The 12,308-nt window shown below is 33.9% G+C and overlaps 1 pseudogene; it reads left to right on the top strand.

The window, feature by feature from the left end:
* The first annotated feature begins 10,321 nt into the window (after positions 1–10,321).
* On the top strand, positions 10,322–12,079 carry LOC145109493 (pentatricopeptide repeat-containing protein At5g15300 pseudogene; annotated as a pseudogene).
* Positions 12,080–12,308: the final 229 nt, after the last annotated feature.

Here is a 12,308-nt window from a genome sequence, read left to right as displayed (position 1 = left end):
CGGCCGTAATCAACTTGGACCACAAACAAGGTTCACGGTCGTGAACCCCTCGGACCGTGAACCCTCATATATATATGGTTCAGTCGATTTTTCTTCACTTTTTTCACATTCAAACACAATTCCAAGCTATTTTCTCTCAAGTATCATCAGCCAAGAACACAAAGAACAACCTCTCTCCTCAAGAACATGCTATAATCATCCTTTCACATCATATTCAAGCAATAATCACTAGTTCTTCACAAGATCTAATAGGTATCATTTCTTGATCTTGTTAACACTTCAAGAACATCTTTCAATCTTCTTATATTAGATTGAAACCCGTTAATTTCATCTATTTTTCACGAAGAACACGCGAAGAACACGAAGAACAAGCACCTGAAAACCTTTGAATCTTCTAAGAATCTGTTTAAGATCATCAAGTGTTCTTCATTCCTCAAGAACTCCTGGCCGTGAACACCTGTCCGTGAAAACTCCTGGCCGTGAACACATACCAGCTTCCTTTTTAGCTTCTAATACTCCAATTTATAAGTTATACTTACAAATTACCCCGATTTTCAATCATTCCTATGATTATATTTGCTAATTGGTTGCATATATACTATACAAATTGCTATATAGGGCTTGTTTTGCTACGGGATTTCACTCGTGTGTCTAGACATCCTATATCAATTCATCATTTGAATCACCATCCAAAAGGTGAATTCATACCCCCCTTATTTTCATAGTTTTTACTGTTTTAAGGGGGGGGGGGGGGAATACAAGTCTAACACAAGGATTGTTGTGTTACAAACAAATGGTTTCAAAACATCTTACCAAAATGGATTTCAGTTATCATCAAATCAAATGATTTTAAAGTATGTTGAAAGTGACATCAAGTCACCAAAAGTATTTCAAAAGGTTAAATTCTTTAAATGATTTTATAAACTTATATTTTTCCCCAGAAACCATATATATATATATATATATATATATATATATATATATATATATATATATATATATATATATATATATAAGATTTAAAAGGCTTAGGACTGATAACTCACTTTGGTTCCTTTTCCTTGTTTGGATGTGGGCTTATAGTATCGGTTATTTGTTCGAATGTCGATAAAATTGTACTTATATATATTTGTATATGTATATAAATATAAAAGTCATTTCATTCGTTTCAAATACCCTTTGTAACATGTTGAGCAAGGGGTTGCATTCATGAACAATTAGTACAAATTCAGAAAGTACATATAAATTATAATAGGTATAATTTATGATTCATAAAACATTAATTCACGATTCGAGTATACTAGAGAACACCATTTTATAAGAACAAGAGTTTGATTCAAAACTAATTCAGGGTATACATCTTTCCAATACACTTTAAGAATACTATTTCAGGGGTATACTATCAATCATTTATTTCAGAATGATTGGGTTTTCATAACTATTATACATGTAACGTCTATATGATTGTTATAAGTCAATAGATATAGGTTGTTTATTCATTTAAACAATATAGTTAAAGTCCTGATATTATAACCAGAATCTCCAGTCGGGGATCGAAACAATATATTGGGATTGACAACCCCGCACTCAGACTGCTAGCTACAGCCGGGCATACACGCCTACGAGTCATAATTGTTATCAACAGTTTTTGACGCCTTCAAAGCATTGGGTCAGGCCATCTAGTCTCAGTATGGTTATAATAACTCATTAATAAGATATTAACAATACGTTAGCGTATAATTAACTAAACATAAGTACATCTTCAAAGTACTAGTTTACAAAATACAAACTACAGTAGTACATTACATTTTACAATAACAACTGGTGGAGCCAGGCACACTCACTTTTACAGGTTTTACAAAAGGAATACAAAATACAGAACATTGGTTTACAAACATAACGGTTTTATGTGATTAAAACTACTTTTCATATACAGCAGAAAATATAGGATTTTCTGGAACAATTTACATATTCATAGAACAGAAAACGTACTTTCAAACATAAATGTTTATGCACTTACTAAACTTTATGTTGATACTCTCTTTTCAAATTACTTGTATTCTCAGGGAACCAGTAGACAAAGTAGATAGGTACTCCCCGAGCTTTTGAGAAGATAGAGCTATTTTTGAGTCATGTCTTCTTCTTTTGTATAACTATTTTGGTTTCAATATACAATGATTGAACACATGTAAATACTTATAATTTTTAAATACAATGGTTGTTCGTACTTTGATTACCATGATGCATGTGTTGTGATACTACAAATGAAGTCATCCACCCCCGGACGTTTCCGCCGTCTGGTTTGGGGGTGTGACAAAAAAATACCTATTTTAATGTGAAAAATACTATTTTAGTGAAGTTCTTCAAGTTTCGGATTATATTTTTTTATTTTAGACATCATATTACTAAATGGAACCTAACTAGGCAAATAAGCACAAGCTATATAAGCAACTGCTACAAACACATATGAAATATCTTTTTTAGGAAAACAATGACTTCATCTTGGACAAATTCATCACATTCTGGAGTAGGTTTTCATTTTGGAAATCTTCTTTTTTAGTTTTTAACTAAATGATGGGCAATTCAAAACTAAAATAGAAATTGAAATTATAAAAAACTTACCTAGGTATATTGTAATCTCCTTCGAGTCCATAGTCTGTCCCTAGTATGATGAGAGAGAGCTTGAAATTTGGATCGTAGATGTAATGACCCAGAAATTTGAGAATCAGTTTACTTTATGCAGGAGTTATATTAAGAAAGTTTTAGTTCACTATGAGACGATTCCGTGGATATAAATTTTGTCAAAAACGGAGTCCAAATGAGAAAGTTGTGGTCGTTTGAAGTTGAGATAAAAGTACGTTGCTATTCCGAGAAAGAAAACGAAAATCAAAGTAAAACCCTCAAATTCGGACGCTACGCGACACATAGATCTGGTTACACGGCGTGATGATGAAGTGAGTCACGAGGTCACGTGTCATTTATAGAGTGACACATGGTGAGTTATGGGATAAATGGAAGGTGCGGAGCTCGACATGCGACAGTTAGAGTTATATATATATATATATATATATATATATATATATATATATATATATATATATATATATATATATATATATATGTGTGTGTGTGTGTGTGTGTGTGTATGTGTGTGTGTGTGTTTCAGTAATTCTTTGTACGGTTTTTCTGGGAGATCTCTAACTGCAATGTCGTGTAGCCTTCGGAAATACATTTTAACGTCGATATACAAGAGTTGAGATAAAAGTCAATAAGTGATGATTACGATTTATAAAAAAAGATCTTGAGGCCAATTTACGAGGGTACGATCATTGAACTGAGGTAAGGTATCCTCTTGACTCGGTAATACGTAATTGTGTTTATATAGCGTAATTGCATGTTTAGAACCCCTTCCAGAATAATTTATTATTCAAACATTCCACAATCAATCCTACCCTTGGAAGATGGTAGTGAACTAAGATTGTCTTAGTATTGGTAGATTGATCATGGGGATGAACATAGCAAAGCCCTGCGACCAATATTGATGAGTACTTGAAAATGAAGATTTTAAGTATTGGAGTAATCACTCTTAAAGATTACTCCATGGATCATGTCACGAGTAAAGGGAAATTGTCAGAAAAGTCCCAATATTTTCAGGAAAGTTACACTTTAGTCCCAAGATTTTTTTTTGAACATAAAAGTCCCGATATTTTGTAAAAACATGATAATATGTCATTTCGTGTTAAAAGAAAAAAATGACTTTTTTTGTAAACTTGAGCCAAAATGAAATAATCGGGACTTTTATGTTAAAAAAAAAATCTTGGGACTAAAGTGTAACTTTCCTGAAAATATTGGGACTTTTCTGACAATTTTTTCCCCACGAGTAAATTAAGATGACTAATTTTTCATATTCTTCAAATAGAGATGCATAAGGTTTTGTTCTACAATCTGTTGTATCTTGGTTTTTCCCCAACATTGTCCATAATTGGCATCTATATAGGGTTTGACTAGGTATTTCATGAGGAATAGTACTAACCTATGTAGTTAAATTTTATTTGATCCTTCTTCCATAAATGGAGAAGTAGATAGCTTTGGGGCCCCCATTGATTTGGTGTTGACAACAAATGCTTGGCCAAGTTGAGACTGAGTAGAATAGATTCGACAGTCAGTCTGAAAGGTCAACACAGTCAGTATCGGGGAAACATAATCTTGAACTATGATATTGACCGTTGATCCATGTCTCTAGTTAATAATAAGATATCATGAAGATCAAAGGAATTTGAAGTTATTAGTCTTAGGGATGTTTACAACAAAGTTGCTATAAGTACAATAGTTGCATTGGACTGTCACTCACTACTTTTCTAGTAAGTATTAGACCGAGCAATTGTTGATGTCTAAGTGCAAGTGGGAACTGATGGAGATTAGTGTCCATATCCATAACAAAGTCCGATAACATTACTATAAATAACAGTATCCTTTTGGGTTACATGCAAGAACAAAAATAAGCATATCTGAAAATATTTTTATTTGAGGACTTGTTTTGTTAATTAATTAATAGTAAATAAATTGAATATGGAATATTCCAGAATGATTTGAATGCCACAGATAATTACTATTATATTTGGTATTTATCTTTAGGGTTTCAAATCACTTCCATATAAATAGAGGGCTCCAAATCCGATTTTGACACTTGTGAGATTTACCTCTAAGCTACAAAAGTTCTTAATACTTAAAACCTTAAAGAATCTTGAATCGTCATTCTCATATCGTGAACGAAGAACAAAATCAAGATTTTGATTCTATTTAAGTTTGAAGTTTGAGGATCACTTGGATCTGCTTCTTGTTTGCGTCTCGGGTGCGATCACAGAAGATGAACTCTCATTTGGGTACTCTAGTTCAATCCATTGGCTCGACAAAAGAAGAAACCAACTAAGAAATCAAAAGTTTGTTTTCTATAGAGTTCTACTAATTTGCATAGAGTAGTGAGTTTAGATCCTTTAGATTTTGATTTTAAATTAGATTTTTTATCGTTTCTGCCGCCTTATGTTTGATCTAACGAGGCTCAAAACCCATCAGTAATATCACACCCCCAAACCAGGATGGCGGAAACGTCCGGGGGTGGATGACTTTCATGTATTGTATCATAACAGTTGAATAATAGTAAAGAAAGCAAACATGACCATCATATATATAATTGAAAAAGTTACATCATTGTAAATGTTACATGTTTCAAAATCCAATTACAATATAATGACAAAATGACTTGTTTGACGCCTTAGCGCCCCATCCTCAAAAGCTAGTGGTTACCTGTTTTACTGATTTCCTGAGAATACAAGTTGTTTGGAAAAAAGTGTCAACATTTAAGTTGGTGAGTTCATAAGAGTTTAAATGAAAATTGTAAACCTTTTCGTGAAAAGATATCATGCTTGTTTCCAGAAAATCCGATATTTTCTAATAAATGATATGTAAGCCGTTTACTTGTAAAATGATAGTGGTTATCCCAAAAAATCCAATATTTTCCGTAGAAATAAGTTGTAGTCTTAAAGGTTCCAAGAGCAAAATGTATCAGTGTTTTCCGTACTTAGAGTAGTAATATGTAGTTTTATTCATGTATAAAACTATTTGAAGAAAAGTTTTTTCGTGTAAAATGTACGTATAGTCGTTTCCCCATGTGAGTTTTCATAACCATGCTTTTAAGATGCAGTGCCTGCCTCGCCGTTCTTCAGGCGCCAAGTTATTTATGACATTTGTCACACATTACCTGCCGGTCTGACTGTATCTAGTAGTCAGGGTGTGGGATCATCAGTCTCGTATGGATCTATACGCAAGTATCACACTCTCGTATCGGAGATTCGGTTATAAATACAGGACTTTCTGTATACCTCAGTTAGGTACGATGAAGACAGTGTCTCACAAATTCACTCAACGAGTGTACGTGTTTTTGAAATGTAAACGTTTGTAACTGACGTTATCCCATATTTACAGGATAACGTCGAAAGTGTCGTAAAACAACGATATATGTATTTTATATCGTTTTTACCCTTTGCTCAACAGGTTACAAAGGGGTAAAGTTTTGTAAACTATATTCGTAAAGTTTCGATAAAATGAACGTTTTGTATTTGAATATATATATATATATATATATATATATATATATATATATATATATATATATATACGAATAATGTAATGATTATTAAAATGTTGTTCGTGAAATCACACGCGATTGATAGTAAAACCATTTCGTGTTTTGAACGTTTTCGTAAAATAGTATAGTAACGTATTCAAAATGTTCGCGTTATAACGAAAATATTATTGTGTGTTACTTGTATCCCCCCCCCCCCTAAAAACATAGAAAAAATCTTGAAAATGTAGGGGTATGAACTCACCTTATGTGTAGTTGCGGTTTGATAACGAGGTGACGATGATGATCTTTACGTTAGAATACTCGGAAATTATTCCTAATCGTTTTTAACACATACAAATGTGTAAATAAAATGAAATAATAATAAGAAGAATGTATAACACTATGATATTAAGAGGACTTACCAAAATGCTAAGGAACGAGTCTAAAAAATGAAGCTCCAGGGAAGTTTGATTCTTGAGTTTTTAGAGGAAATGAATGTTCGATACTTGAGAGAGAATTGGAAGTGAATGGTGTTTAACTGAGAAGTGTTTGGAGGAAGCTTTGGACGTGAATTTATATGGTAAATAAAAGGGTAAGGTGAATTGACAGTGAAGTGATATTTACCTGGGTAAGAGCACTTATCACCTTGGGAAGCTAAATTTGACCAATCAAGTTGCACCACTTGGCCACTTTATGGATGATTACGACCAAATAGAGGAGATTTCGACCAAGCATGACCGAAATCTCACATTCTCATTTACTAGAAAGTGATTTCGGTCCTAATGGACCTCAAAGAAGGGATTTCGGTCTAAAGTGGTGGGGATTTTGGCCTTAGTGGGCTTTAGCCTTTGTGATTTCGGTCCTATACATGTTCCAAGAGGGTGTTTTCGGTTCTAGGTGATCTCCATGAAGAGATTTCGGTCCTAGATGGCCGTAAACTCAAAGGTAGTGGATTCCAGATTGAAGATACTCTAATAATGTGGTTCCTTTATCTCTTGTTGACCCCTTTGACTCCTTAAGTCTTGTTAGTTTGTATCTACTTATTTTCTCATGGATTTCAATATGTAACATGTATATATAACTCATATAAACATGGATTTCAATTTATTTTAACATATATAAATATGCCCTCAAGGCTAATTGATTTAACGTAACCAGTTTACAATGTGGTTTTCACTTATACATGGTTCATCAGTTGACTTGGTTTGGCTCTAAATTTTCCAGTTGTCACAAGTGATGTCATTATTTTTCAATAAAATGTCTAATTTTACGTATTAATATCGGATAAATTACACGAACGGTCCCTATGGTTTGGGGTAATCTGTGTGTTTGGTCCCTAAATCTTTCAATAAAATGATAAAATTTTATTTTGTTAATTCTTTTTTTTATTTATTTCAACTATTATTTAATAAAATTAATTATAAACAATTGTAGTGTACCCACCTAGCTTAATCTCTTTCTCTTCCCCCACTGGACAAAGACTATTGAGTTTCCCGAAAATAGCTCCGGTCACCATCTCCGGCCACATATTTGGTACCAAAGAAATCACCCTAAACTCAACACAGACGACCTAATATTCAACCAAAATCAAATATGAAATTCAAATCTAGATCCAAAGTCGAAACCCGAGAATCAAATATAAATCCAAAATCAAGTATGTAGCTCAAAATCAAATCCAAAATCCAAAATATCTTAGGCAAAAACTTCAGATATAATCCAGATGCAAAAATCCCTAATATAACACCATATTCAAATCGATTAAGTAAAAACAAACCTAGAAAATCAATATACAAAAAATTATATAGAGACGTGGAGGTACAAGTCATCAAATCTTGTAGGTCTTCAAATATTCAACCAAAAACAAACCTGCAAGTCGGACCTAGCCTCCATAGTTAGTAAACAATTTGCAGAGAGAAATAAAGGAAAGGTTGAGGTTATTTCAATTTTGGTTGCATAAGGTGCTTAATCTTGTAGGTATTTAAATCAAGCAAGCTTCAAGTGACGTTTATGGTGGTGTTTTGGTGTTGTGATCAGTAGTCGGAGTCGTCCTAATTACTTCCAAGAGTCGTCATAATTTCATCCCGTGGGTATTGGAGGTTCAAGGCTCATCAGATGATAGAGGAGGTAGAGGTACATGTCATCAATTAAGGGTTTTCACCGGAGTAGAGAGGCAAGGGAATAGGGAAAATATTGAAGGATCTTGTATGCTCAAGAATCATATTAAAGTGATTTATCTAATTAACATATGATACTAATGTGTCATACTAACAACAACTTGATATAATTGATTATTTATTAGAAATTAATTTTAATAAATATTCAATAAACTCTTATAATTAAATCGGAAATTATTTATTTCTTGGAAGTAATAATTTTCATTAGCAAGTAATAATATATAATTCATAAGGTATGAATTAATAAGTCATGTACACCATTTGTGGACTAGATAATTTCTTTTGTCTTTTACCAAAAAGTCAAAGTTTATATTTTATAAACATGGTTTATAAAATTGAGACTTTTCTCTTCCTTTTTATAAGGTATGGTCGAAATATTCTTGAAGAGACAAGAACATGGTGTTTTGACTTATTTAATCAAAAGTAATATGAAGCATGGGGAACCATCTAGTTTGTAGGTGCATAGGTGTTTAATGGTTAAAGACCTATAAGTATTGTGTATACTATACATGAGAGTGAGGCTTTCATTCATTTGTCTTAATCCTCTCTAGAACCGTAACATGCATATGTGCATGGGTTCTCTCTCTATTTGTTTATTCTTTTGAAGTATACATGCATCTTATGCTCTCTTTATGATTCTTATTTTGATAAGAACATAAAGCTTAAGAGATTACGAATTTTTTTACAAGACTAGCATCTTAAATCAAGTTGACAACTTGTTGGTGTCTCTAAAGTTCGTCATTCTTCATTAACTTCCAAGCCTCCCAAGAGGATCCAAAGAACTACAAAGGTTGTAATTTATCCATCTTCTTCTTTGGTTGGTGTTTAATCTTTCTACACTTTGCAAAATGATCATTGGTAGGTTATAAACTTGTTTTATGTTATTCAAATTATCAAGTCTTCCATTGCCAAAATATCATGTTTTTGAAACTAGTTTTTGAATAAAAAAACAAAGATATGAAGTTTTTCGGGATATTCTTTATTTTTTTTTTCTAGATTTAAACCCTAGATAACTGATTTCTCTTGCAATATTTTTCAAAGATGGAGAAGATGATCAGACCAGAAGGAGGCAATGGAGAAAAGGGAAGGGTTATGCGGGTTTCCGACAAAGGGAGCAGAGTTTCTGACGATGTGTGTGTTTTAGGGCAAGACATGGAAAATGTTACGTAGGTTTGTAGCAAAAGGAATTGAGGGGGGGGGGGAGAGAGAGAGAGAGAGAGAGAGAGAGAGAGAGAGAGAGAGAGAGAGAGAGAGAGAGGAGTGTGTGTAGGTGGTGGCAGATGAATTCGTTGATAGGTTTGGAGTAAAAAGAAGATGATAGTAAATGTGAAGGTGAAGGGTGGGAGTGCGATCCATTGTTTTTAATAAACATTTTTTGGGTAGGAAAATAACAAATAAAGAATAAAGAAATTAAAAAAGAAATAAAAAGGGTATTTTAGTCTTATATATGTGAGGGACCAACACGCAACAAAATTACATTCTAGGGACCGTCCGAGTTAAAAAAAATTTAGGGACCAAGCGCGCAGATTACCCCAAACCACATTTACCGTTCGTGTAATTTACTTTTAATAACGTATATAGATCACATTACTGTATTTGTTTAATTTTTTTGACAGATTTAAGTAAAAAACGATTTTTTTTTTTGAAATTTTGGACCTGTTCTTGAATTTCAAGAGTTGTTTTTTTTTTTTTCGAAATCTGAAATTTCAGTCCGGAATCCGAAATATCTATCTGAAATGTACTTTTTTGTTAGAAAAAATAATTTTCTTAGCCTGAAATACCTTTTTCCGAACCAAATAGTTATTTTTGATAAAAACAAATTTTATAAATACCCGTTAAAATGTGATTAAATTACTTAATTTCCCTTGAATTAATAATTAGGAGTTATTAGTTATCACTTATCAGTTTTGGAAGCAACATCAGTAAGATGGCCATGGCCCATTACAATTGCTTGATAGATAATAGAAATCTATCGGGCCTTAATGGACTTCTAGAATCTGGGCTCTGGTAAACCGGGGCACCATGCCAGTATGCCACTCTAAACGGAATTAATGATCAGAAGGCAAACGAACGACAAAATCCCCAATTTTCATCAACGTTCAAGCTTATGGAGCAAATGCACGACTCTCAGAAAACTCAGACAAATCCATGCGTACATGGTCGTCAATGGCTTCAACACGAGTAAATTTAACCTCAGAGAACTTATTTACGTCTCTGCTTTGGTTATTCCTTCCGGCATTAGTTATGCACACCAACTGTTCGATCATATCACCCAACCAGACCGGTTCATGCGGAACACCATGCTTAGAGGATCAGCTCAAAGCCCCAACCCTGCGAACACCGTTTCTCTGTTCACCCAGATGGAAAGACGCGGCATTGAGCCTGATCGTTACACGTTTCCGTTTGTCCTCAAGGCCTGCACAAAGCTTTCTTGGTCTATTCTGGGATGTGCTGTTCATGGAAAGATTACGAAACATGGATTTGACGAGAATACATTTGCGAAGAACACACTCATCTATTTTCATGCCAATGTCGGAGAAATAGAGATCGCTAGTGCCTTATTTGATTCTTCTGCTACCAAACAAGTTGTTGCGTGGTCAACTTTGACTGCCGGGTACACAAGGAGAGGAAACTTGGGTATGGCAAGGAAGGTGTTCGACGAAATGCCTGAGAAAGATTTGATTTCTTGGAACGTGATGATTACAGCGTATGCAAAGATGAGACAGATGGAAAGCGCCAAGGCGTTATTCACTCAGGTACCAAATCCAGATATCGTGACATGGAATGCCATGATAGCAGGCTACGTAACCTCTGGTATGCACACACATGCACTCCAGATGTTCGATGAAATGACACGTGTAGGTGAACAACCCGATGAGGTAACAATGTTGACCCTTGTCACAGCCTGCACAGACTCAGGCGACTTAGACATTGGTGAGAAGATCCATCGTTCTGTTTTATCCTTAGGTGGAGGGAAATTAAGCATTTTACTTGGTAACGCACTTATAGACATGTATGCTAAATGTGGTGAAATTGATAAAGCATTCAAGATTTTCAACAACATGAAGGAAAAAGTTTTAACAACATGGAACTCCATAATCGGAGGCTTAGCTTTCCATGGTGACTCAGAGGAAGCCATTAATGTATTCAAAAGGATGCGTAAAATCAAGATAACCCCAAATGAGATCACCTTTGTTGGGGTGTTAGTTGCTAATGTAGCCATGCGGGTAGGGTTCAAGAAGGTCAAGAATTTTTCAATCTTATGAAAAAAGAATACAAAATTAAGCCAAACATAAGGCATTATGGATGCATTGTTGATCTTTTTGGACGTGCAGAGTTGTTAAATGAAGCTTTTGAGTTTATAGATCAAATGGAGATTGAGCCGAATGATATTATTTGGAGGACTTTGCTTGGGGCTTGTAGAGTTCATAATCATGTTGAATTGGGTAAGCTTGCAAATGAGAAGTTATTGAAATTGAGAAAAGGTGAAAGTGGTGATTATGTTTTGTTATCGAATATATATGCTTCACAAGGTGAGTGGGGTGGAGCTGAGAAGTTGAGAAAGGTGATGGATGATAAAGGAGTGAGGAAAGAGGCTGCAAGTAGTTTAGTTGATACGGATGAAAGGATGCTCATGCGTTTCTTATTTGACTCAAAACCTCAAATGGAAGTCGATAAGTTTAAGACAAAAGTTCATATGAAATCTTTTGATGTGAAGTAGTTTTGTTCCATGATATACAATTTTGGTTCTTTGGTTAATACAATGTGGATTGTTACGCCCTATTTCATGGAAATGTTTATTATTGTGAAGGAAATGCAATCATATATCCTAAGAAAGTTTTTATGTAAGGTTGTAAGTAACATCCCTTGTATGGCCATTTTGAAATAGTTTTTACGAATTTTTTTAAATATTAAAACAACTTAAGTAATAACAAAACTCCCAATTTTCGTAACACTTTTAGAACTAAAACGGTGTTTAAAGTCAAAACATGAGGGATGTTCCAAATCAA

The sequence above is a fragment of the Lactuca virosa genome, chromosome 4, assembly GCF_052849685.1.
Source record: "Lactuca virosa cultivar CGN04683 chromosome 4, Lactuca_virosa_CGN04683_v6, whole genome shotgun sequence".
Lineage (NCBI taxonomy): Eukaryota > Viridiplantae > Streptophyta > Magnoliopsida > Asterales > Asteraceae > Lactuca > Lactuca virosa.
The sequence above is the reverse complement of the archived record's forward strand: the minus strand, read 5'-3'. Positions and strand labels throughout refer to the sequence as shown.